The sequence below is a fragment of the Ranitomeya variabilis genome, chromosome 8 (assembly GCF_051348905.1).
Source record: "Ranitomeya variabilis isolate aRanVar5 chromosome 8, aRanVar5.hap1, whole genome shotgun sequence".
NCBI classification, from domain to species: domain Eukaryota; kingdom Metazoa; phylum Chordata; class Amphibia; order Anura; family Dendrobatidae; genus Ranitomeya; species Ranitomeya variabilis.
Window position 1 is genome coordinate 127192508 of NC_135239.1, and position 22711 is coordinate 127215218.

Here is a 22711-nt window from a genome sequence, read left to right on the forward strand (position 1 = left end):
ACTGTTTGTTTTTTTTACATTTTACACTGGTAACTAGGGTAAACATCGGGTTACTAAGCGCGGCCCTGCGCTTAGCAACCCGATGTTTACCCTGGTTACCCGGGGACCTCGGCAGCGTTGGTCGCTGGAGAGCTGTCTGTGTGACAGCGACCACACAGCGACTAAACAGCGACGCTGCAGCGATCGGCATCGTTGTCTGTATCGCTGCAGCGTCGCTAAGTGTGACGGGGCCCTTACCAGAGCCTGGTCTGCACCCGGAAGTAATCCCTGCAGGACCCGGATGCAGACCCGTGGCCATTTTGGATCCGGGGCCTGCAGGGATAGGAGGTAAGAGACCCTCGCAGCAACGCGATCACATCGCGTTGCTCTGGGGGTCTCAGGGAAGCCTGCAGGGAGCCCCCTCCCTGCGCGATGCTTCCCTGTACCGCCGGCACACCGCGATCATGTTTGATCATGTTTCCTTTCCTCGCTGAGAATAAACATCTTCATCTGAATGGGTACCTGTGAAACCTTTTCTTAGACTAAATTTCTCTCTCTCTGCGGAGGGGTAATAGACCTGCTGCGATTAAAACACCTGCTGCGATTAAAACACCTGTGGTTTATTCTCAGCGAGGAAAGGAAACTCTAGGACCTGGTATACGAGAGATGCCCTAATGTGGCTACCAGGTACACATAAATTGGCCATTTTATGCGCTAAACGCTCTCATTTTTTAATATTTCTAGTGCAGTAATGCAGTTCAACTTTCAAATTTCATGTTTGCATATTTTAGCGCTACAGTGTGCTGCCTTATTTATTTGACTGTGTACGAGTTGGTGACTCTAGGTTCAGCACCTGTTCACACTTGATCTATGTTTGGATGTGAAGGTCAGTTTTTTGAAATTTGGAAATTCTTCCACGCATGCTCTCTTTGAAAAGACGGGACCCTTCGCTGGATTCCTGCTTTTCACAGGCAGCGACGCATCCTGCGCCCATAGGCTTCCATTGTAGCCAGTGACGGGCAGTGCAGGATGCGTCGCTGAACGATTTTCCGACGTGCAGAAAAAACGTTCCTCTGAACGTTTTCTCTGCCCGACGGACCGTTTTTTTAATGCAGGATCCAGTGAAAGACGGATGAAACGGATGGCCATACGTCGCTAATACAAGTCTATGGGAAAATGCAGGAATCTACAAATTTTTTTGCAAGATCCTGCATTCTCAAAAATCGACGGATTGTGACGGGAGCTGAAAGACGGAAGTGTGAAAGAGGCCTAAGGCTACTTTCACACATCAGGTTTTTTTGCATCAGGCAAAATCCGGCACAGATTGTGAAAAACTGATGCAACGGATCAGTTTTTTTGACGGATCTGGTAGCATACATAGATTACTGGCTAAAAAAAAATTTGGAGCATGCTCAGTTTAAAAAACCTGAATCCGGCACCGGAATCCGTCATTTTCCGGATCCGGCACCTTCCGGCTCCCATAGGCTTCCATTCTAGCAACCAGCCGGAAGCGCCGGATTCGGCGCTTCCGGCTTTTCCGCCGGAGACAAAAAAAACGTTGCTATGGACGTTTTTTCCAGAAACTGGAAACGACAGGCGAAAACCGGACGAAATGCAATGTCATCCGGCACTAATACAAGTCTATGGGGAAAAAAAAGGATCCGGCGGCAAGATTGTGTTGCCACCGGATCCTTTTTTTTTTTTAATTTAGTCGGATTTAGCCTGACAGCGAAAACCTGATGTGTGAAAGTAGCCTTATTCTGATACATTTTTGTTTACAGGTTTAGCAACAAAAATGAGAAATCACAATAAAATTGAGAGGGTTAAATAGTATGTCCATGGTCAGTACCCCCGCTTTGAGGTGGGCACCTCAAAGCTGCAACATGTCAGCTGTTTTGTACAGCAGACATGTGCCTGCAATAGGCATGGGCGGAATCGTGATCCGCCTGCTCCTATTAACTAGTTAAATGCCGCTATCAAACTCTGACAGCGGCATTTAACGCGCTCTTCCAGCCATCGGGCTGGAAGTGCGCTCACCGCTGACCCTGTCATATGATCGGGGGTCATCTGCATCCGCATGACAACCAGAGGTGTCCTTGAGCCCTCTATAGATGTTGATATCAGATTGCTGTGAGCGCCACCCTGTGGTCAGCGCTCATAGCAATACTGTAATTCTACTACATAGGAGCGATCTGAGCATCGCCCCTATGTTGCAGAGGCGATCAGGCTATGCCAGCTTCTAGCCTCCCATGGAGGCTATTGAAGCATGCCAAAAGTTAGAAAAAAAGGTTTTAAAAAATATGAAAAAAATATATAAAAGTTCAATTCACCCCCCTTTCGCCCCATTCAAAATAAAAAAAAATTAAAAAATCAAACCTACACATATTTGATATCGCCGCATTCAGAATCGCCCAATCTATCACTAAAAAGGGATTAACCTGATCGCTAAGCAAAAAAAATAAAAAACGCCAGAATTACTTTTTTTGGTCGCCCCAACACTGTGTTAATATGCAATAACGGGCGATCAAAAGAATGTATCTGCACTGCAATGGTATCATTAAAAACGTCAGCTCGGGACGCAAAAAATAAACCCTCATCCAACCCCAGATCACGAAAAATGGAAACGCTATGGGTATCAGAAAATAGCACAATTTTTTCTTTTTAGCAAATTTTCGAATTTTTAGATAAAAATAACCTAGACATGTTTGGTGCCTATGAACTCGTAAAGACCTGCAAAATCATAATGGTTGGTCAGTTTTAACATTTAGAGAACCTAGCAAAAAAGCCAAGCAAAAAACAAGTGTGGGATTGCACTTTTTTTTTACATTTCACCGCACTTAGAATTTGTTTCCCGTTTTCTAGTACACGACATGCTAACACCAATGGTGTCATTCAAAAGTACAGCTGCAAAAAATAATCCCTTACATGGCCATATTGACAGAAAAATAAAACTAAGGCTCTGGGAAGGAGGGGAGCGAAAAACGCAAAACCAAAAAAAGCTTCAGGCATAAGGGGTCTTTAAATGCAGTGGTGTAACTACAAAGTTATGGGCCAAGGTGCGAACTTTCAAATGGGCCCCCCATGCCAAAAATATTTTTCACCTAAATTCATATTTTCCCTATTCATTTTGTACACTATAGTTTTGTTGCAATAATTTAGTGCAATATTTATTAAATATAGGCATAGTTAAGAAATACAGTATTTAAAGTAAAAAAGAGTCAACACCGCAGAAAAGTGCTAGCACAGGTTTCCAGTATCCGTTGTTTCAGATGCTGCACATCTCTTATCTTCACAGCATAGACAATTGCCTTCAGATGACCCCTAGGCCGGCGTCACACTAGTGAGTTTTACGGACGTATGAGAGGCGCAGAAAATACGCATTCCACACGGACCAATGATTTTCTATGGGGCAGATCCTATCTGCCGTATTTTACGCATCCGTATTATACGGTATTGTACGGCCGTAGAAAATCGCAGCATGCTGCATTTGTCAGCGTATTGCGCAAAAAATACGCCAATGAAAGTCTATGGGGCGAGAAACATACGGATTACACACGGATCATACTTGCGAGAAATACGCAGCGGTGTTCTATAGAAAAGCTGGCAATTCAGTGCGTTGTACAGTAAAATCACACTGACATGTTAGAATAGAATAACTAAAATAAATGTCTACACATAGTATAGATATATATATATATATATATATATATATATATATATATATATATATATATATATATATATATATATATATATATATATATATATATATACAGTGGGGCAAAAAAGTATTTAGTCAGTCAGCAATAGTGCAAGTTCCACCACTTAAAAAGATGAGAGGCGTCTGTAATTTACATCATAGGTAGACCTCAACTATGGGAGACAAACTGTGAAAAAAAAATCCAGAAAATCACATTGTCTGTTTTTTTATCATTTTATTTGCATATTATGGTGGAAAATAAGTATTTGGTCAGAAACAAACAATCAAGATTTCTGGCTCTCACAGACCTGTAACTTCTTCTTTAAGAGTCTCCTCTTTCCTCCACTCATTACCTGTAGTAATGGCACCTGTTTAAACTTATCAGTATAAAAAGACACCTGTGCACACCCTCAAACAGTCTGACTCCAAACTCCACTATGGTGAAGACCAAAGAGCTGTCAAAGGACACCAGAAAAAAAATTGTAGCCCTGCACCAGGCTGGGAAGACTGAATCTGCAATAGCCAACCAGCTTGGAGTGAAGAAATCAACAGTGGGAGCAATAATTAGAAAATGGAAGACATTCAAGACCACTGATAATCTCCCTCGATCTGGGGCTCCACGCAAAATCCCACCCCGTGGGGTCAGAATGATCACAAGAACGGTGAGCAAAAATCCCAGAACCACGCGGGGGGACCTAGTGAATGAACTGCAGAGAGCTGGGATCAATGTAACAAGGCCTACCATAAGTAACACACTACGCCACCATGGACTCAGATCCTGCAGTGCCAGACGTGTCCCACTGCTTAAGCCAGTACATGTCCGGGCCCATCTGAAGTTTGCTAGAGAGCATTTGGATGATCCAGAGGAGTTTTGGGAGAATGTCCTATGGTCTGATGAAACCAAACTGGAACTGTTTGGTAGAAACACAACTTGTCGTGTTTGGAGGAAAAAGAATACTGAGTTGCATCCATCAAACACCATACCTACTGTAAAGCATGGTGGTGGAAACATCATGCTTTGGGGCTGTTTCTCTGCAAAGGGGCCAGGACGACTGATCCGGGAACATGAAAGAATGAATGGGGCCATGTATCGTGAGATTTTGAGTGCAAACCTCCTTCCATCAGCAAGGGCATTGAAGATGAAACGTGGCTGGGTCTTTCAACATGACAATGATCCAAAGCACACCGCCAGGGCAACGAAGGAGTGGCTTCGTAAGAAGCATTTCAAGGTCCTGGAGTGGCCTAGCCAGTCTCCAGATCTCAACCCTATAGAAAACCTTTGGAGGGAGTTGAAAGTCCGTGTTGCCAAGCGAAAAGCCAAAAACATCACTGCTCTAGAGGAGATCTGCATGGAGAAATGGGCCAACATACCAACAACAGTGTGTGGCAACCTTGTGAAGACTTACAGAAAACGTTTGACCTCTGTCATTGCCAACAAAGGATATATTACAAAGTATTGAGATGAAATTTTGTTTCTGACCAAATACTTATTTTCCACCATAATATGCAAATAAAATGACAAAAAAACAGACAATGTGATTTTCTGGATTTTTTTTTCACAGTTTGTCTCCCATAGTTGAGGTCTACCTATGATGTAAATTACAGACGCCTCTCATCTTTTTAAGTGGTGGAACTTGCACTATTGCTGACTGACTAAATACTTTTTTGCCCCACTGTGTATATATATATATATATATATATATATATATATATATATATATATATATATATATATATATATATACACTCACCGGCCACTTTATTAGGTACACCTGTCCAACTTCTTGTTAACACTTAATTTCTAATCAGCCAATCACATGGCGGCAACTCAGTGCATTTAGGCATGTAGACATGGTCAAGACAATCTCCTGCAGTTCAAACCGAGCATCAATATGGGGAAGAAAGGTGATTTGAGTGCCTTTGAACGTGGCATGGTTGTTGGTGCCAGAAGGGCTGGTCTGAGTATTTCAGAAACTGCTGATCTACTGGGATTTTCACGCACAACCATCTCTAGGGTTTACAGAGAATGGTCCGAAAAAGAAAAAAAATCCAGTGAGCGGCAGTTCTGTGGGCGGAAATGCCTTGTTGATGCCAGAGGTCAGAGGAGAATGGGCAGACTGGTTCGAGCTGATAGAAAGGCAACAGTGACTCAAATCGCCACCCGTTACAACCAAGGTAGGCCTAAGAGCATCTCTGAACGCACAGTGCGTCGAACTTTGAGGCAGATGGGCTACAGCAGCAGAAGACCACACCGGGTACCACTCCTTTCAGCTAAGAACAGGAAACTGAGGCTACAATTTGTACAAGCTCATCGAAATTGGACAGTAGAAGATTGGAAAAACGTTGCTTGGTCTGATGAGTCTCGATTTCTGCTGCGACATTCGGATGGTAGGGTCAGAATTTGGCGTAAACAACATGAAAGCATGGATCCATCCTGCCTTGTATGGAGCATCTTTGGGATGTGCAGCCGACAAATCTGCGGCAACTGTGTGATGCCATCATGTCAATATGGACCAAAATCTCTGAGGAATGCTTCCAGCACCTTGTTGAATCTATGCCACGAAGAATTGAGGCAGTTCTGAAGGCAAAAGGGGGTCCAACCCGTTACTAGCATGGTGTACCTAATAAAGTGGCCGGTGAGTGTATATATCATTGAGACACGCACACACATATATACCGTATTTTCCAGCGTATAAGATGACTTTTTAACCCCTAAAAAATGTTCCAAAAAGTCGGGGGTCGTCTTATACGCCGGGTACGGCGTGTGCAGGGAGCGATCCTGGATGTTCCCAGGGTCTGAAGGAGAGGAGACTCTCCTTCAGGCCCTGGGATCCATATTCATGTAAAAAATAAAGAATAAAAATAAAAAATATGGATATACTCACCCCTCCGATGAACCCTGCTGTCACCGCTGCAAGCGTCTGCCTCTGTTCCTAAGAATGCAGTGAGTGTAGGACCTGCGATGACGTCGCGGCTTGTGATTGGTCGAGTGAGCGGTCACATGAGCGGTCACGCGACCAATCACAAGCCGCGACGTCATCGAAGGTCCTTCACTCTGCATTCTTAGGAACGGAGGCAGACGCTTGCAGCAGTGAGGTCCAGGGGCCGTCGGAGGGGTGAGTATATCCATGTTTTTTATTTTTATTCTTTATTTTTTACATGAATATGGATCCCAGGGCCTGAAGGAGAGTCTCCTCTCCTCCAGACCCTGGGAACCACACGCCGTATAAGATGACCCCCGTCTTATACGGCGGGCATATCCCAAATACCATATTTTATATGGAAAAGTTGGGGGTCGTCTTATATGCCCAGTCGTCTTATACACCAGAAAATACGGTATATACACTCACCGGCCACTTTATTAGGTACACCTGTCCAACTTCTTGTTAACACTTAATTTCAAATCAGCCAATCACATGGCGGCAACTCAGTGCATTTAGGCATGTAGACATGGTCAAGACAATCTCCTGCAGTTCAAACCGAGCATCAGTATGGGGAAGAAAGGTGATTTGAGTGCCTTTGAAAGTGGCATGGTTGTTGGTGCCAGAAGGGCTGGTCTGAGTATTTCAGAAACTGCTGATCTACTGGGATTTTCACGCACAACCATCTCTAGGGTTTACAGAGAATGGTCCGAAAAAGAAAAAAAATCCAGTGAGCGGCAGTTCTGTGGGCAGAAATGCCTTGTTGATGCCAGAGGTCAGAGGAGAATGGGCAGACTGGTTCGAGCTGATAGAAAGGCAACAGTGACTCAAATCGCCACCCGTTACAACCAAGGTAGGCCTAAGAGCATCTCTGAACGCACAGTGCGTCGAACTTTGAGGCAGATGGGCTACAGCAGCAGAAGACCACACCGGGTACCACTCCTTTCAGCTAAGAACAGGAAACTGAGGCTACAATTTGTACAAGCTCATCGAAATTGGACAGTAGAAGATTGGAAAAACGTTGCTTGGTCTGATGAGTCTCGATTTCTGCTGCGACATTCGGATGGTAGGGTCAGAATTTGGCATAAACAACATGAAAGCATGGATCCATCCTGCCTTGTATGGAGCATCTTTGGGATGTGCAGCCGACAAATCTGCGGCAACTGTGTGATGCCATCATGTCAATATGGACCAAAATCTCTGAGGAATGCTTCCAGCACCTTGTTGAATCTATGCCACGAAGAATTGAGGCAGTTCTGAAGGCAAAAGGGGGTCCAACCCGTTACTAGCATGGTGTACCTAATAAAGTGGCCGGTGAGTGTATATTTATGTTTAATACAGTGCAAGATAGCTTAAAAGCCTGTAATTCAATTGCCGGCTTTTGCTATCTCTTTCACAAACCCGACAGGATATGAGACATGGATTACATACAGTAAACCATCTGATATCCCTTCTTCTTTTTTTACATATTCCTCTTTACTAATGTTAGAAGTGTATGTGTGTTAAATTTGGGGCTCTAGCTGTTAAAGGGTTAAATCACGGAAAAAACTGGCGTGGGCTCCCGTGCAATTTTCTCCGCCAGAGTGGGAAAGCCAGTGACTGAGGGCAGATATTAATAGCCTAGAGAGGGACCATGGTTATTGGCCCCCTCCTGGCTAAAAACATCTGCTCCCAGCCACCCCAGAAAAGGCACATCTGTAAGATGCGCCTATTCTGGCACTTAGCCTCTCTCTTCCCACTCCCGTGTAGCGGTGGGATATGGGGTAATAAAGGGTTAATGTCACCTTGCTATTGTAAGGTGACATTAAGCCAGGTTAATAATGGAGAGGCGTCAATAAGACACCTATCCATTATTAATGCAATAGTAGTAAATGGTTAATAAAACACACACACACATTATGAAAAAAGTATTTTAATGAAATAAAGACACAAGGGTGTTGTAATAGTTTATTATACTTTCAATCCAATTGAAGACCCTTGTCACCTGAAACAAAATTAAAATAGAAAAACAAACAATATCCCATACCTTTCGTCGTTACAGTCAGATGAATTTACAGTGTGGGACAAGACTGAACGACGGAAGGTATGGGATATTGTTGTTTTTTTATTTTAACTTTGTTTCAGGTGGCAAGGGTCTTCAATTGGATTGAGAGTATAATAAACTATTACAACATCATGTGTCTTTATTTCATAAAAATACTTTTTTCATAATGTGTGTGTGTGTGTTTTATTAACCATTTACTACTATTGGATTAATAATGGATAGGTGTCTTAATTGACACCTCTCCTTTATTAACCTTGCTTAATGTCACCTTACAATAGCAAGGTGACATTAACCCTTTATTACCCCATATCCCACCATTACACGGGAGTGGGACGAGAGAGGCTAAGTGCCAGAATAGGCGCATCTTACAGATGTGCCTTTTCTGGGGTGGCTGGGGGCAGATTTTTTAGCCGGGGGGGGGCAATAGCCATGGTCCCTCTCTAGGCTATTAATATCTGCCTTCAGTCACTGGCTTTCCCACTCTGGCGGAGAAATTTGCGTGGGAGCCCACGCCAGTTTTTCCGTGATTTAACCCTTTATTTTAACAGCTAGAGACCCAAAATTTTGCACACACACATACTCACACTACTAACATTAGTAGTGAGGAATATGCCAAAAAAAAGGGATATGAAATGGTTTACTGTATGTAAACCATGTCTCATATCATGTTGGGTTTGGGAAGGAGATAGCAAAAGCCGGCAATTGAATTACCGGCTTTTCTGCTATCTAGCGCTGTATTAAATATAAATATATACACTCACCGGCCACTTTATTAGGTACACCATGCTAGTAACGGGTTGGACCCCCTTTTGCCTTCAGAACTGCCTCAATTCTTCGTGGCATAGATTCAACAAGGTGCTGGAAGCATTCCTCAGAGATTTTGGTCCATATTGACATGATGGCATCACACAGTTGCCGCAGATTTGTCGGCTGCACATCCCAAAGATGCTCCATACAAGGCAGGATGGATCCATGCTTTCATGTTGTTTATGCCAAATTCTGACCCTACCATCCGAATGTCGCAGCAGAAATCGAGACTCATCAGACCAAGCAACGTTTTTCCAATCTTCTACTGTCCAATTTCGATGAGCTTGTACAAATTGTAGCCTCAGTTTCCTGTTCTTAGCTGAAAGGAGTGGTACCCGGTGTGGTCTTCTGCTGCTGTAGCCCATCTGCCTCAAAGTTCGACGCACTGTGCGTTCAGAGATGCTCTTAGGCCTACCTTGGTTGTAACGGGTGGCGATTTGAGTCACTGTTGCCTTTCTATCAGCTCGAACCAGTCTGCCCATTCTCCTCTGACCTCTGGCATCAACAAGGCATTTCCGCCCACAGAACTGCCGCTCACTGAATTTTTTTTCTTTTTCGGACCATTCTCTGTAAACTCTAGAGATGGTTGTGCGTGAAAATCCCAGTAGATCAGCAGTTTCTGAAATACTCAGACCAGCCCTTCTGGCACCAACAACCATGCCACGTTCAAAGGCACTCAAATCACCTTTCTTCCCCATACTGATGCTCGGTTTCAACTGCAGGAGATTGTCTTGACCATGTCTACATGCCTAAATGCACTGAGTTGCCGCCATGTGATTGGCTGATTAGAAATTAAGTGTTAACAAGAAGTTGGACAGGTGTACCTAATAAAGTGGCCAGTGAGTGTATATATATATATATATATATATATATATATCTCACTGACATATATATATATATATGTGTATATATATATATATATATATATATATATATACACACTGTGTTCCAAATTATTATGCAAATAATATTTCCTCATATTTTCTCTAAATTACCTATCTGAATTGCAGTCATTGTTATTTTCCAGTCATCTACTATTCTAGTATAATTGCAATGTTTTGGAACAAACTGCCTATGAAAACAGTATCTTTTAAAAACAAAATATGCAAATTGCCTCTTCTAAGAAAAAGAGGACTTAACTGTATAGCGCCACCTGTTGGAAGTAGCGATCCTACAAGTCACAATCAACCCTCTAACGAGTCGTGCAATATGACTTAGGATAAAAGCCAAATCAGTATCTCAATTCGCAGACACGGTGTTTCGGGCTGTTGGCTGTTGTGAATTCCGTTCTCGGGCTCCCTCCTGTGGTCGTGAGCGGTACTGTGTGAGTTTGTTCTAGGGCTCCCTCTGGTGGCCTTTAGCGATATGGCTGGTCTTGGCTGGGCTCTGCTGATTCATTTCCTGCTATGCTGGGCCTATTTAATTCACCTGGCCCTTCATTTGTTGCCTGCTGTCGGTGTATTCAGTCCTGTTTCTGAGTTCTCCTGAATATTCCTTGTGACCAGTCTCCTGCTGGAGAAGCTAAGTTTGTTTGCTCATTATTTCCTTGAAAACGTTTCTCACTATATAATGAGTTCAGTCCAGCTTGCTTTTATGTGATTTTTGCTTGCTGGTTAGTTCTGGGGTGCAGAGTGCGCCCCTCACATCGTGAGTCGGTGTGGGGGTTCTTGCATTCTCTGCGTGGTTTATTTTTGATAGTTTTTGTACTGACCGCACAGACTCCTATCTATTTTCTGTCTATCTAGTATTAGCGGGCCTCATTTGCTTAACCTGTTTCATTTCTACGTTTGTCTTTTCCCCTTAACTCACCGTTATTATTTGTGGGGGCTATCTATAACTTGGGGTTATTTCTCGGAGGCAAGTGAGGTCTTTGCTTTCTCTCTAGGGGTAGCCAGTTTCTCAGGCTGTGAACGTGGCGTCTAGGATTTTAGGAACGCTCCACGGCTGCCTCTATTGTGTGTGGATAGGATCAGGATTGCAGTCAGTATAGCTGCCACATCCCCAGAACTTGTCCTTTATTCTGGTCATATGTGTCAGGGCAGTTTTGAGGTCCTACCACCGGACCATAACAGTACAGCAGGCCACAAAGTGTTAATGCAGCAGAAGAGGGAGAAGAGAAATCCTGAAGTCATTTTTTTTTTTTCTCTGCACTGTGTTTATTCTCTCTCCTCCCCTTAATCTCTGCGTGGTTCTGAATTCAGCTGCAGATATGGACATTCAGAGTCTGTCTTCTAGTGTGGATCATCTCACTGCAAGGGTGCAGGGCATTCAGGATTATGTAGTCCGAAGTCCTATGTCAGAGCCTAAAATACCAATTCCTGAACTGTTCTCCGGAGACAGATCTAGGTTTTTGAACTTTAAGAATAATTGTAAGTTATTCCTTTCTCTGAGACCTCGCTCCTCTGGTGATTCTGTTCAGTAAGTTAAAATTATTATTTCTTTGTTACGTGGCGACCCTCAAGATTGGGCATTCTCTCTGGCGCCAGGAGATCCTGCATTGCTAAATGTGGATGCGTTTTTTCTGGCGCTTGGAGTGCTTTATGAGGAACCAAATCTGGTAGACCAAGCAGAGAAGGTTTTGCTGGCTCTCTCTCAGGGTCAAGATGAAGCAGAGGTTTACTGTCAGAAGTTTAGGAAGTGGTCTGTGCTCACTCAATGGAATGAGTGCGCCCTGGTGGCGATTTTCAGAAAGGGTCTGTCTGAAGCCCTTAAAGATGTTATGGTGGGGTTCCCCACGCCTGCGGGTCTGAATGAGTCAATGTCTTTGGCAATTCAGATTGATCGGCGTTTGTGGGAGCGCAAACCTGTGCACCATCTGGCGGCATTTTCTGAGCAGAAACCTGAGCCTATGCAATGCGACAGGATTCTGACCAGAGTTGAACGGCAAAACCACAGACGTCAGAATGGGTTGTGCTTTTACTGTGGTGATTCTGCTCATGTTATCTCAGAGTGTTCTAAGCGCACAAAAAGGTTCACCAAGTCTGTCACCATTGGTACTGTACAACCTAAATTCATTTTGTCTGTTACTTTGATTTGCTCTCTGTCATCCTACTCAGTTATGGCTTTTGTGGATTCAGGTGCCGCCCTGAATTTGATGGATTTGTCATTTGCCAGGCGCTGTGATTTTATCTTGGAGCCTTTACAATTTCCTATTCCACTAAAGGGAATTGATGCTACGCCATTGGCCAAGAATAAACCTCAGTACTGGACTCAAGTGACCATGTGCATGTCTCCTGCACATCAGGAGGTGATTCGCTTTCTTGTGCTACATAATTTGCATGATGTTGTCGTGTTGGGTCTGCCATGGCTGCAGGCTCATAATCCAGTCCTGGATTGGAAAGCAATGTCTGTGTCAAGTTGGGGTTGCCAGGGAATTCATGGCGATGCTCCTTTGGTGTCAATTGCTTCTTCTACTCCTTCTGAAGTCCCTGAATTTTTGTCGGACTACCAGGATGTATTTGATGAGCCCAAATCCAGTGCCCTACCTCCTCATAGGGATTGTGATTGTGCCATAAATCTGATTCCTGGTAGTAAGTTCCCTAAGGGACGACTTTTTAATTTATCTGTACCTGAACATGCCGCTATGCGGAGTTATATAAAGGAGTCCTTGGAGAAGGGGCACATTCGCCCGTCCTCGTCCCCTTTGGGTGCGGGGTTCTTTTTTGTGACCAAGAAGGATGGTTCTCTGAGACCCTGTATAGATTATCGCCTTCTAAATAACATCACGGTCAAATTTCAGTACCCCTTGCCACTCGTCCGATCTGTTTGCCCGGATTAGGGGGGCCAGTTGGTTTACCAAGATAGATCTTCGTGGAGCGTATAATCTTGTGCGCATAAAGCAGGGCGATGAATGGAAAACCGCATTTAATATGCCCGAAGGCCATTTTGAGTACCTGGTGATGCCTTTTGGGCTTTCTAATGCCCCCTCTGTGTTTCAGTCTTTCATGCACGACATCTTCCGAAAGTATCTGGATAGATTTATGATTGTGTACCTGGATGATATTTTGGTCTTTTCTGATGATTGGGAGTCTCATGTGAAGCAGGTCAGGATGGTATTTCAGGTCCTGCGCGCCAATGTCTTGTTTGTGAAGGGTTCTAAATGTCTCTTCGGAGTCCAGAAGATTTCCTTTTTGGGCTTTATTTTTTCTCCTTCTACTAGTGAGATTGATCCAGTCAAGGTCCAGGCTATTCATGACTGGACTCAACCTACATCTGTGAAGAGTCTTCAGAAGTTCTTGGGTTTTGCTAATTTTTACCGTCGCTTCATCACTAATTTTTCTAGCGTGGTTAAGCCTTTGACGGATTTGACCAAGAAGGGTTCTGATGTGACGAATTGGTCTCCTGCGGCCGTGGAGGCCTTTCAGGAGCTGAAACGTCGGTTTTCTTTGGCTCCTGTCTTGCGCCAGCCCGATGTCTCTCTTCCCTTTCAGGTCGAGGTTGATGCTTCTGAGATTGGAGCAGGGGCTGTCTTGTCGCAGAGAAGTTCTGATGGCTCTGTGATGAGATCTTGTGCTTTCTTTTCAAGAAAGTTTTCGCCTGCCGAGCGGAATTATGATGTTGGTAATCGTGAGTTGTTGGCAATGAAGTGGGCATTTGAGGAGTGGCGACATTGGCTTGAAGGAGCCAAGCATCGTTTGGTGGTCTTGACGGATCACAAGAATTTGACTTATCTCGAGTCTGCCAAACGGTTGAATCCGAGACAGGCTCGATGGTCGCTGTTTTTCTCTCATTTCGATTTCGTGGTTTCTTATCTTCCGGGTTCGAAAAACGTGAAGGCTGATGCCTTTTCTAGGAGTTTTGTGCCTGACTCCCCGGAAGTTTCTGAACCTACTGGTGTCCTCAAAGAGGGGGTGATTTTGTCTGCCATCTCTCCTGATCTGCGACGGGTGTTACAGGAGTTTCAGGCCAATAGACCTGACCGTTGTCCACCGGAGAGATTGTTTGTCCCGGACAGATGGACCAGTAGAGTTATTTCCAAGGTTCATTCTTCGGTGTTGGCAGGTCATCCTGGGATTTTTGGTACCAGGGATTTGGTGGCGAGGTCCTTTTGGTGGCCTTCCTTGTCGCGGGATGTGCGTTCCTTTGTGAAATCCTGTGGGATTTGTGCTCGGGCCAAGCCTTGCTGTTCTCGTGCCAGTGGATTGCTTTTGCCCTTGTCTGTCCCGAAGAGGCCTTGGACGCATATTTCCATGGATTTTATTCCAGATCTCCCTGTCTCTCAGAGGATGTCTGTCATCTGGGTGGTTTGTGATCGTTTTTCTAAAATGGTCCGTTTGGTACCCTTGTCTAAGCTGCCTTCCTCTTCCGATTTGGTGCCACTGTTTTTTCAGAATGTGGTTCGTTTACATGGTATTCTGGAGAACATTGTGTCTGACAGAGGATCCCAGTTTGTGTCCAGATTTTGGCAGTCCTTTTGTGCTAAGATGGGCATTGAATTGTCTTTTTCGTCGGCCTTCCATCCTCAGGCGAATGGCCAAACCGAACGAACTAATCAGACCTTGGAAACTTATTTGAGATGCTTTGTTTCTGCTGATCAGGATGATTGGGTGACTTTTTTGCCATTGGCTGAGTTCGCCCTCAATAATCGGGCTAGTTCTGCTACTTTGGTTTCTCCGTTCTTTTGCAATTCTGGTTTTCATCCTCGTTTTTCCTCGGGTCAGGTTGAGCCCTCTGACTGTCCTGGGGTGGATTCTGTGGTGGATAGGTTGCAGCAGATTTGGAACCACGTGGTGGACAATTTGACGTTGTCACAGGAGAAGGCTCAGCGCTTTGCTAACCGCCGTCGCTGTGTGGGTCCCCGACTTCGCGTGGGGGATTTGGTATGGTTGTCTTCTCGTTTTGTTCCGATGAAGGTTTCCTCTCCTAAGTTCAAGCCTCGTTTCATCGGTCCTTATAAGATTTTGGAAATCCTCAACCCTGTGTCATTTCGTTTGGACCTCCCAACATCGTTTGCCATTCATAATGTGTTCCATAGGTCATTGTTGCGGAGATACGTGGCGCCTGTGGTTCCTTCTGTTGATCCTCCTGCTCCGGTCTTGGTTGAGGGGGAGTTGGAGTACGTGGTGGAGAAGATCTTGGATTCTCGTGTTTCGAGACGGAAGCTTCAGTACTTGGTTAAATGGAAGGGCTATGGTCAGGAGGATAATTCCTGGGTTGTCGCCTCCGATGTCCATGCGGCCGATTTGTTCGTGCCTTTCATTCGGCTCGTCCTGATCGGCCTGGGAGCTCTGGTGAGGGTTCGGTGACCCCTCCTCAAGGGGGGGTACTGTTGTGAATTCCGTTTTCGGGCTCCCTCCTGTGGTCGTGAGCGGTACTGTGTGAGTTTGTTCTAGGGCTCCCTCTGGTGGCCTTTAGCGATATGGCTGGTCTTGGCTGGGCTCTGCTGATTCATTTCCTGCTATGCTAGGCCTATTTAATTCACCTGGCCCTTCATTTGTTGCCTGCTGTCGGTGTATTCAGTCCTGTTTCTGAGTTCTCCTGAATATTCCTTGTGACCAGTCTCCTGCTGGAGAAGCTAAGTTTGTTTGCTCATTATTTCCTTGAAAACGTTTCTCACTATATAATGAGTTCAGTCCAGCTTGCTTTTATGTGATTTTTGCTTGCTGGTTAGTTCTGGGGTGCAGAGTGCGCCCCTCACATCGTGAGTCGGTGTGGGGGTTCTTGCATTCTCTGCGTGGTTTATTTTTGATAGTTTTTGTACTGACCGCACAGACTCCTATCTATTTTCTGTCTATCTAGTATTAGCGGGCCTCATTTGCTTAACCTGTTTCATTTCTACGTTTGTCTTTTCCCTTTAACTCACCGTTATTATTTGTGGGAGCTATCTATAACTTTGGGGTTATTTCTCGGAGGCAAGTGAGGTCTTTGCTTTCTCTCTAGGGGTAGTCAGTTTCTCAGGCTGTGAACGTGGCGTCTAGGATTTTAGGAACGCTCCACGGCTGCCTCTATTGTGTGTGGATAGGATCAGGATTGCGGTCAGTATAGCTGCCACATCCCCACAACTTGTCCTTTATTCTGGTCATATGTGTCAGGGCAGTTTTGAGGTCCTACCACCGGACCATAACAGTTGGCTCTTGTCAGTGCGAAGCATGAGAACTGATTTGGCTAGGTGAGAGGCTCTGGAAAAATAAACACTCAAAATGCATGTTCCAAATTATTATGCACAGCAGAGTTTTTAACCTTTTTTTTATTTTGAACAAAAAAAATGGTCAATTGTGAAGTTATAAGCATTATCAGCTTATTACAAAATGAAATCAAACAGTTTTCAAGTGAAAACTTTATTCTAGGTGATGTTACACTTGCACATAGGACCCCTTGTTCGAAAGAAGCTTCTGAACTCTCTCGTCCATTGAATTTGTCAGTTTTTGGATGGTTTCTGCTTCAATTGTTTTGCATGTAGACAGAACACCCTCCCAGAGCTGTTGCTTAGATGTGAACTGCCTCCCACCATCATAGACACTCTTTTTGATGATGCTCCAGAGGTTCTCAATGGGGTTGAGGTCAGGGGAAGATGGTGGCCACACCATAAGTTTGTCCTCTTTTATGCCCATAGCAGCCAGAGATGCAGATGTGTTTTTTGCAGCATGAGACGGTGCATTATCATGCATGAAAATGATCTTGCTGCGAAAAGCATGGCTCTTCCTCTTGAACCATGGCAGGAAGTGTTGTTTTAGAAACTCCACATAGATTATGGAGTTCATCTTTACCCCTTCAGGGATCATAAAGGGGCAGACAATCTCTCTCCCCATGATTCCAGCCCAAAACATTACTCCACCACCTCCTTGTTGGCGCCTTAGCCGTGTTTTCATGGGGTGTCCATCAACCAGCCATCCTCCACTCCATCCATCTGGACCATCGAGCGTTGCACGGCACTCATCAGTGAACAAAACAGTTTGGAAGTCAGTCTTCATGTATCGTTTGGCCCACTGGAGCCGTTTCTGCTTGTGTGCAGTGGATAGAGGTGGTCGACAGGATGGCTTCGCACCTCTGAAGGACCCTGCATCTTGTTGTTCTGGGGACGTTGGAGGCACCAGCAGCTTCAAAAACTTGTCTGCTGCTATGACAAGGCATTTTTGCAGCTGCTCTGTTAACCTTACGCAATTGCCTGTTGGAAAGAGTCCTCAATTTTTCCTTTTCAGCACGCAGACGTGTGTGCTGGGAATCAGCTACATACTTCTTGATTGTGCGATGATCATGATGAAGTGTCTTGGCAATGTTGATTGTAGTCATGCCTTGACCTAAATACTCCACAATTTGTTGCTTCTCAGCAGCCAACACATCCATTTTCTTTCCCATTTTGGCAAAAAATGTAGGCTGCTTAATAATGTGGAACAGCTTTCTTAAGTAGTCTTGCCTTTTTTTGGACACATCTGCCAAACTAATTTGCACAGGTATCTGCAATTGCTTTCAGTGATATAAAGAGCCATGACACACATCACCATCAATGAGTTTAAATGGCAAACAAAAAAATTCTAACCTTATCACTCCTAAACTCTTTGTGCATAATAATTTGGAACACAGTGTATATATATATATATATATATATATATATTTATATATATATACATACATATATATGTATATATATAAATATATATATACTGTATATATGTTTTCATGAATATTTCAGCCCATGAATCCATTGTATGTCCGTTTTGCAAGCCAGTGAGAAAATCTCGCCGTACAGATGCCATACGGATTACATACAGAGGTTTACATGCACAAAATACGCTGCCACACCCTGCCTACGGATGACATACGGATCACTATTTTGGGAACATTTCTCCGTTTTACGGCCGTAAAAAACGGACCTTATTTTCATACGCCTAGTATGAAGCTGGCCCAAAGACAAAAGTCTAAGGGGGTCAGATCGGGAGACCTTGGTGGCAATTCAACTAGCCCATGACGACCAATCCACTTTCAAGGAAACTGTTCATGTAGGAATGCTCGGACCTGACACCCATAATGTGGTGCACCTGGAAAGTGGATTGGTCATTGTGGGCCAGTTGAATTGCCACCAAGGTCTCCCGATCTGACCCCCTGACTTTTATCTTTGGGGTCATCTGAAGGCAATTGTCTATGATATAAGATGTGCAGTATCTGAAACAATGGATACTGGAAGCCTGTGCTAGCATTTCTTCTGCGGTGTTGCTATCAGTGTGTCAAGAGTGGGATAAGAGGGTTGCATTGACAATCTAACACAATGCGCAGCATTTCGAACACATTTTATAAATGGTCATAAACTTGTAAATAACTGATGAAATAATAAAGTTATGTTAAAACCAAGCATGCCATTGTTTTTCTTGTCAAATTCTCAATAAGTTTGATGTGTCACATGACCCTTTTCCCATTGGAAAAAATAAAGTTGAATCCAAAATGTCCGACTTCAAAATGGCCGCCATGGTCACTGTCAGGAACCCCTGACCGCTTTCACCAATATGTCAGGGATCCACACCGTGACCGTCACCCCTTCGTCACGGATCGGGGTGACTTTAGGCCAACAGACGGCTATCAAAGGTGCAGGGGGGCTTATCTTAGTTATCCCTCCACTCCACAATGTGATAAAAAGACACACACAAGGCTATTGACCTCTTAGTTTACAGAAGGGGCTTATTCTAGGTATCCCACTGCTCTTCAATGTATCACGAACTGCAGGGACTTATGTATCCCGCTTACAGTTCCACTCAACACTTGCAGCTCTCTGGCGCCCCCTTACTCTCAGGTCAGATTAGGTACTGCACCTAGGGTAATTAGTCACCAGAAAGGCTGCCTGCTATGTACTGGCTATTGGGCACGTTGCAGCGACGCGATAAACTACTCCCACTCAGGCAGGAACAATATCAACGCCGCAGTCGCTACAGCACCCAAAAGCCTGCACACGGTATTGCTGCCACCAGCTCCGATTAAACGGGTCTGAAGCTAACCCAAAACAGTAGCGTAATTCCCTTCAAGAGACAGGGTACGTTTTAGAACAGGGAGAACGAATCTAGTATATTAAATATTATACTCCATAAATGATTTTTAGGCAGTGTTTATAAAAAGTTATTTTACAAAGATGTTACAAAAGAGACAATTGCAAATATGTACAAGGTAATTATATAAAAGAAAACAAGGATTACATGAGAATAACACTTACATGTGTTCAAAGCATTGCAGGCAACCAGGCTAGTGAAGTTTCTATCTGTCCCAATGCATCAGTAGGTCTGGATAGGGACAGGCTCACACAGCCTCCAGCAGACAGGCAGACCAGGTATCAACTCAAAAAAACTCCGCTGCTGGAAGCCTGCCAGCAACTTATAACCCACAGCCTGTGAAATCACAGAAAGGGCTGAGTTATGATCGCCCTCCCCTTTCTTCAGTCTTAGTACAGGTAACTCAAGTTTATCTATTGCTTGTATCTCCGCTACAGAACATGTCAGAACCATAACACACCCAGCACTCATCTCGTATTAACATTGGCATTCCAAGGAGACCAAATATGTCCTATTGGTGATACGTAATTACCGAGAAATCCAAACTCTTTACCTGAGGGAGTTAGAAGCCCGCGTTTAGAGTGATGGATAGATGCTCCGATGGACTTTAAGAATATGCATTTTCCTGTTTCTAACTTAAATGGTTTGCCTAATATTTTACAAAAACAGAACAAAGGACTTTCATGAATTCTGGAAGCTTCTCTACCAGTTTAAGCTGGTCACTTTCCACTGTAGGGATGCCGGTCGTAAATACCTTGGTGAGGGGGATGAGGGCTTTGGAGCTGAAAGTCAGGAATTCGCAGCTACAAGCCATGAAAGCTGTTGCAGAATCACTCCAAGAAGGGGGGCTTAGCCCACAGCAGGCTAGCAAGAGAAACTAAACTTATATGATATCTCATACCATATCGTGACACCTCCCCCCTTTTGGCGTGTGCTACGGAGGCAGAACCTCTCGGTATGCCTCCATGCGCACCTCAGTAGGTTCACCCTGGCGGGACAGTCCGTCTGCATTCCCATGCTTCCCGCCCGTTCTGTGTTCAATGGTGAAGTCAAACTGCTGAAGGGCAAGGCTCCAGCGCAGCAACCTGCCGTTGGTTCCACACATGGCGCTTAGCCAGCGCAGAGGGTGGTGGTCGGTCACCACGGTGAAGGTGCGACCATACAAGTAGGGCTGCAAGCGCTGCAGGGCCCAGACTATGGCCAGGCACTCCTCGATGGTGGAGTAGGCCACTTCCCTCGGCAAAAGTTTCTGGCTCAGGTACAACACGGAGTGCTCTTGGTCCTCCGAGTCAACCTGGCTGAGCATAGCACCAAGGCCAAACTCGCCGGCGACGGTCTGCACCAAGAACGGTCGACTGCTGTCGACTGCCTTCAACACGGGCGTTGCACAGCGCTTCTTCCAACGCCTGGAAGGCCCCCTCCATCCGTCCAGTTGACGATGTGGGGTAGCCTCTTCCTGGTGAGGTCCGTCAAAGGTTTTGCCAGGCTACTATAGTGCTGTACGAAGCGCCCATTGTACCCTGCAGTGCCCAGGAAGGACATCACCTGTTTCTTGGTCCTGGGAGTGTGCCAGTTCGCAATCGCGCCCACTTTCTCAGGCTCTGGCTTTAGGGTGTTTCCGCCTACCCGGTGCCCCAGGTAGTGGACCTCCCTCATGCCCATCTGGCACTTTCCCAGCTTGATAGTCAGTCCTGCTCGGTGAATTCGCCTGAGCACCTCCTTGAGATGCTGCAGGTGTTCCTCCCAGGAGGGACTGAAGATGGCAATGTCATCCAAGTACACCACTGCGTACTTCTCCAGTCCCTGAAGCAGGAGGTCGACCATCCGCTGGAAAGTGGCAAGGGCATTCTTCATGCCGAAGGGCATGACCGTGGACTCGTACAGTCCAAAGGGTGTGATAAAGGCGGATTTCTCCTGCGCCTCGGGGCTTAGGGGAATCTGCCAGTATCCTCGACTCAGATCCATTATGGTCAGGTATTTTGCGTCAGCTAACTTCTCAAGCAGCTCATCAATGCGCGGCATTGGGTGCGCGTCAGAGGCTGTAATGGCGTTGAGCCCCCTGTAGTCCACGCAGAACCGGGTGATCCGGTCCTTCTTTGGCACAAGAACTACAGGTGAGGCCCACGCGCTCTTTGACTGTCGAATCACCCCCAGCTGTAACATCTCATTGATCTCCTGGCGCATAACCTGCTGCACCTAGTCAGAGATTCGATAGGGTGTTCGCCGTAGTGGGGCATGATTCCCGGTGTCCACCTCGTGGACTGCTAAGTTAGTCCTTCCAGGTCGGTTGGAGAACACGACCCGGAAGGGTTCCAGTGTGGTTTGCAACTGCAACCGCTGTGGTTCGTCTAGCGAGGTGCTTACCTCCACGTCCTCAATGGACCCACCGGCCTTGGCTTGGGCCAGCATGTCCAGGAGGGTGTCTTCCTCCCCGTCTTCGGGCAAGCTGCAGACCAGTAGGACGAAAGGTTCACGTTCGTGATGAGCATTCATCATGTTGATGTGAAAGGCCTTTCGCCTACCCCGAACGTGGTCAAGCGTGACCACGTAGGTGACTGAGTTGAGCTGTTGGTGGACGACATACGGGCCCTCCCAGGCTGCCTGAAGCTTATCCTTTGGTACGGAGACCAGCATCCACACCTTTTGACCCACATGGTAGGTCCGCTCCCGGGCGTTCTGGTCGTACCAGTGCTTCTGATCAGCCTGAGCCTGCGTCATGTCATGCACTAACTGCGTCAAGGTCTGCATCTTGTCACGGAAGCGCATGACATACTCCACTATGGACACCAGAAGGGTTTGGCTCCTCTTCCCAGGATTCTCTTACCAACCCAAGGGGTCCCCGGACTCGCCTGCCGTACAGGAGCTCGAAGGGGGAGAACACCGTTGAGGCCTGCGGAACCTCTCGGTAAGCGAACAGCAGGTGTGGGAGGTACTGCTCCCAGTTGCGCCCTTGTGTCTCAACCAGCATGCGTAGCATCTGTTTGAGGGTACCATTGAAGCGTTCACACAAGCCATTGGTCTGTGAGTGATACGCACTCGATACCAGGTGCTTCACCTGCATTTTCTTACAGAGAGCCTCCATTAGGCGAGACATGAATTGGGTCCCTTGATCAGTGAGCATTTCCCTGGGAAATCCTACACGTGCAAAGATAGCCAACAGGGCATCCGCCACCTTATCTGCCCTAGTTGACGACAGAGCTACTGCCTCTGGGTACCGGGTAGCGTAGTCTACCACAGTAAGGATATATCGCTTTCCAGAGCTGCTGGGGACGGCCAGCGGGCCCACAAT